We start from the raw sequence: 6,000 nt of genomic DNA on the forward strand, positions 1-6,000 counted from the left end.
ATATGATATATCCTCAAATGACACTATAATTTTTATGATAGGAGGGAGTATTAATATTTATTATAAAAATAATAATTATTGTAATATAATTATTAACTAGAATTTATTATTAAAATTGAATCTAAAAAAATATGGTTGTTCTGAACAAGCAAAACATAAATTTCGGCCATTGATTTGAAAAACACAAAATCTGACTATATTTTACGTGTTCTGCCAAAACTACTTTTTTATATTTGTGTTACACGAATGGTACTAGTGACCATATTAGTGCCAAAAATGTTATATACTTATGTTGATACACTACAGTCATATGGTCATTTTGAACACTTCCTCGTAGAGTTTACATTCTCCATTTATGATTTAAATTCCCCATTCAGGGTTTAGATTTCTCATTTAGGGTTTACATTCTCCATTTAGGGTTTAATCATCGAATGATACTTTTAATTGACTAATATTACCATTTGTGCTAAAAGTAGTACCAATTATTTGATTTTTTATTTATGTTGGTACTTTTGGCACTAATATTGTCATTTGTGCCAAAAGTATCAATTTATTTGGATTTTTTTTTATTTTTTTTACTTTCTGTTCGTACTTTTGGCACTAATTACTATTGTCATTTGTGCAAAAAGTACCAATTACTTGATTTTTTTTTTCTGTTGGTACTTTCAGCACTAATATTGTCATTTGTGCCAAGTGTTACTAATGAATGACACAACAATTGTTACAAATTTAGCCATTTGGACGAACTGTATCATCATAACCCACGCGCCCCAACCTGAACTCGAAACCCAATCTGCGCGCAAACTCGAATTCGATCCGCCCTAATTAAGAGCAAAACAGTCTTAAAATGTAAAAAAAAAATGGCCAAAATTTATATTTTTTAGATGAGAGGCCAAATATTGAGTTCCATTGCTTAATATGACAATCTCACAAGTTGACTCTAAAAAATATGTACCTCGGCTAATTCTTTTTCTATAATTCAAAATTAAATTATAATATTATTACCTAATTACATTTCACTTATATTCTTCATTGTGCGTCTGGTGTGTAATAATTTCATTGCTAAAAGGTATAAATTTATCTTCATTGAAGTAATTAAATTGAATATTTATACAAAAAATAGCATATATATATATATATATATATATATATATATATATATATATAGGGGTGGGCTAAAATAAAAACACATCTTATCATATAAAATAGGAACTATTTTCAGCCTTTAGATCATCAAGATCTACGGTTAATTCATCACCTTGTTGGATGAATTCATGATCCTGAGTTCGAATCTCATAGGTAGCAAAAAAATTATTTTTCGCAATCCATACCTTTATACAACGAATTCATACGTGTTCTGCATAAAATTCATACATATTTGATGATTTGCATTTTTTTATTTTAAAAGCTGCTTTTACCGTAGTCCATGCATATATATATACACACACACACACATATATAGGGTTAGCTTCTATTGAGAAGAACCCCTTAGATTAAGAAGTAAGAAGTAATCTCCACCTTTAATCTATAAAAATCTGAAGGTTCACAATTAATCAACTAAATTTATTAAAATTCTCGAAAATTACCAAAAAATTATAAATCTAATAGAGAAGGATATAGCAGTTCAGTATAACGATGGTAAGTTTCATAAGATCCCAGATTTTTCGCAACTTCTATGTAATGACGATTATTTGGGCATTACAACGAATTTTCTTCTGTACATTCTATTTTGCTTTGTCTTCTTGGATATCATCTCCTGTTGTTGTTCGACGGAAAACTTCATGGATCAATCTAAAGAAGAAGGTAATTTTTTGATTTAATTCTTAAATGAAAAATATTGCTCGTCGAGTGGTTTTTCGATCGTCATTTCGCGATGGTGTTCGGCCATGGAAGCTCTCGGCTTATCCGTCTGTGTGCGTGGAAGAATGGACTATACGATGGTGGTTTCTCGGCTCTCTGTTACAGTAGGGAGAGAGAGAAACAGAGGTCGTAAATCGGTCGGTTGCTACATCGGGAATACAACGTTGGTTGCCGAAGGATGTTGCGGCCGTTGGTTGGGGAGATGGAGAGAGTATTTAGGTTTTTCGATTTGTGATAGTGGTAGCCTGAAGATGAAGGAACGTCTACGTGTTGACGGCTCACGGCCTAGTGGCCGGTCGGCGCATAAACGAGCCGGCGAAGGGAGCCCACTTAAGCTCCTGTTCGATTAGTCATTATACCATAAAATGAGTTTGAATAAAAATTCATGAAAGTTTATTACTCCCTCCGTCCACCAATTAAAGGCCTATATGAAAAAACACGGGTTTTAAGAAAAATTATATTTTTATTAGTTGAGTGGAGAAAGGGTCCCACTTTTTAAGAAAAAATATATTTTTATTAGTTGAGTGGAGAAAGGGTCCCACTTTTTTGTAAAGAATCTTTGACTTTTTTGATTAAATAATGAATAAAAACTTACCAAAAATAGGTAGGCCTTGTTTTTGTGGACGGACCAAAAAGGCAAGTAGGCCTTGAATTGGTGGACGGAGGGAGTACAATAATGGATAAGTTCAACAAAATATGAACCAGGTTCGACGACACTGGAATATAAATAGTTATTTTGAATATACATTAAGCAACCCTTAGGATTATTGTTTTATGATACAACGTTCAATAAACAGAATCAATAAGTTCGTTGCAAATTGTTATGTTCATTATATTTTTCAAAATGTTCATTAAGATACCATATATAAAATGTAATATATGCAACTAAAATCTATAAAATGCTTACAATTTCTAGCATGTCTATGTTATTATCAAGATTATATAGTGAAGTTGTTAAAGATAAAATCTATATTAATATCTTCCAAATATAAATAGATTATATTGCATTAATTCAGTTACATTAAAGATATGGAAAATAATCAAATGTCCATACTAACCTTCAACGAATCAAAATTGGCAGATTTGATGCGAGAATACCAGCCGTTAGATATCAAAGAATCAAAGGATGTGATTACTTCTATTTTCTCACTTACATAGAGGTCTTCTTCATTGAACCTTGGCCCTAATATATATATATATATATATATATATATATATATATATATATATATATATAGAGAGAGAGAGAGAGAGTGGATCATGTAGATCTACCCCCTTGCAATAGTATATAGATCCTTACTAAGGACCACATTATATGTGTATGTAGCGCGCTAGGAGAGTGACATGTGTCGAATGTCTTTCAAGGGTTTCCAAGGCAAAATACATAGGGGTAAAATATGAATAAATTTTTTGAAAAAAACAATTAAAAATATATATTTTTTTATTATTAGTAGTATTATTTTTTTTTAACCTAAAATTCATTTCTTTTTCCCGCAGCTGTCGTCAAAATTATGCATATCGTTGAACACCAATATGCATAAAGATGAACATAAATATGCATGACGCTGGATAGAAATATGCATGAGAAAGTATCAGTATGTGACCCATCTAAAAAAAGTATAATCCGTCAAGTAAGCGGCGAGAACTAGCCGACAATGTCGCACAGTACTATGCATATAGTTCAACACGAATATGCATAAAGAAAAACATAAATATGTATAACGTTACACACAAATATGCATAGCATTATTCGACAGCGAGAGGCACTAGATGACTTGCATACTGATACTTTCTCATGCATATACTTGGTATTTTCAATTTTGAAACAATTGATTATATGTACTTGATATTTAGTACTTTGTGGTTAATTTTAGGTATGAAATTTATATTTGCTACAAGATTGTTAATAAAACATTTTGATTTACGGTGGAATGAAATTTATTGTATTTTAATTTTGTTTTGTATTTTAGTATTTTAAAACAGGTATAAATTACAATAATGTTACTACGATTTTATAAAACAATAAATAATGTTTAAAACTATAGCCTATATTTCATACTGTAGTATATAAAAGCAAAATTGTAGTCTTTCGAAAACATATACTATGGTTATCCATTAAAATCGTAGACAAAAGTAAACATGTACTACCATTCGAAAAAAATTAACTACCGGCTAGTACTATCAATAGACTACAATCGTAGACTATGTGCGTGACATACTGTAGTCTATGTCAATTATAGACCACGGTTTTATAATTGTAGAGAAAAAAAGGGCTCTTTTTCTACAATACAAAATACACATAGTCTACAGATTAAAAATGTAGAGTATGAGAGAATTTGTAATAGTGATATTTTTTTCCAACGTTATGCATATTTGGGTTATGTACTTATGTTTATTTATATTTGTGTTTAATTATATGCATAATTTTCACGATGGTCGCGAAAAACAAAATGAATTTTCGATATTAAAAAAATTAATTTTTTTTCATAATTTTTAAAATTACTATTTTATCCCTTCGTGCTTTTTTGCTTTGAAATGCTTTGATAAGTCTTGAGAGGCTGCTATCACATGATGAGTTTCTAGTGAACCACCTGATCCTATTGGTCTAAATTTTGACCTATATACTATAATGAGAATGGATACTACACGATCACATCCTCTATATATATACATATAAGAAGAAACAAAGAAATAGATCCGCAATCAAATTTGTAATTAGCATATGTGTTCTAATAATAGTAAAAGCATAGGCGACATAATTGACTTTGGCATATGCAAGAGGCCGAAGTTTCAAGAAAGAGCTCAGAAAACCACACTTTTTTATTTTATATTATTTTTATTTCGATTCTCAGATGAATGAATCATCGGAATCAACTTTGCCACGAATCAAAGATCATGAGCCACCTAGTTCTATCTTACATCACATTTTAAGTATCTCACCATCATCAATTGCCTAAAATTAGCGCCACTTGCTTGGCCACCCCATTCTTATCCTTTCCCTTATTCTCAATCAAAAGTGTTGAATCCAATTATATATCTTATGAGTTTGTTTAATACATATTTTTGTATATATGAATTTTTCAAAAACTTACCTCAAATGAAAATTCCATTTTTTTTTTTTAGTGAAAGAAAATTCAATTTTGTTTCCCCCTTTTTTTATTGTCAGTATTGAAGATGGTTGGTCGTTTAAAATAACTAAGATCCTTTATAGCAGTTAAAATGAGTATCGACCTAACTTATCCGTTGTTAAAAACTGAGTGGATCGAGATTATATTTTTAATGGTTAGGAAATGGACTAGACGGTGTTTCTGCTCGAATTTTTTTATATACTATGTTCTTGCTAAATACTCCATTCGTCCATAAAAAATAGTCTCCATTTGTCATTTTGGGATTTTCATTAAAATTAGTCTTTTTCTATTTTTGGAAACTATTTATCACATAATGGGCTCTATTCTCCACTCACAACACAATTAATTGTTGGATTAAATTCTTAATTAATCCAATTAGTGGACAAATATATATATAATTAATGCAAATAAATACTATCATATTATGTATATATTAAATATTATATTTATTATTTATTGAGGGACCAAATAATAAATATGGATAACTTGAGAAGTTATAAATATGGGGTCTGGTCCCCGGGAAACTGTACCGTTCTGTATTCTTTTTCCCATCAAAAGAAATACGCTAAAAGAAGATACTGTATTCCTAGAAGATCAAATCTTCATACAAAATTCGTAATGGCTTCAGGTTAGTGATTCTGATTTAATTATTTTCAGTTTATCATCATAGATTCTGTGGTAATTACATGAATTACTTCTAACAATAATTATAATTATAAATACTACTTTTTAAATGAGATCATTTCTCCACTCACAATATAATAATATTTTTTATTAAAACTCGTGCCGTCCACCTTTAGGGCTATTTTTGGTGGACGGAGTGAGTATATTGTTAAATTGAGTTGAGTTTACGGGGGTAAAAAGGTTACATAACAAAGAATATTTCAAGGCCTAAAATTTGAATGAAAAGCGTTGTTTCACAATTTACACTTCTTCCGTCCTAATAAATTTGACTTCTTTTTTTTCAACACGGATACTAAAGAGAGTTAATTAGAGAAATAAAGATTATGAT

The sequence above is a fragment of the Salvia miltiorrhiza genome, chromosome 5, assembly GCF_028751815.1.
Source record: "Salvia miltiorrhiza cultivar Shanhuang (shh) chromosome 5, IMPLAD_Smil_shh, whole genome shotgun sequence".
NCBI lineage: Eukaryota > Viridiplantae > Streptophyta > Magnoliopsida > Lamiales > Lamiaceae > Salvia > Salvia miltiorrhiza.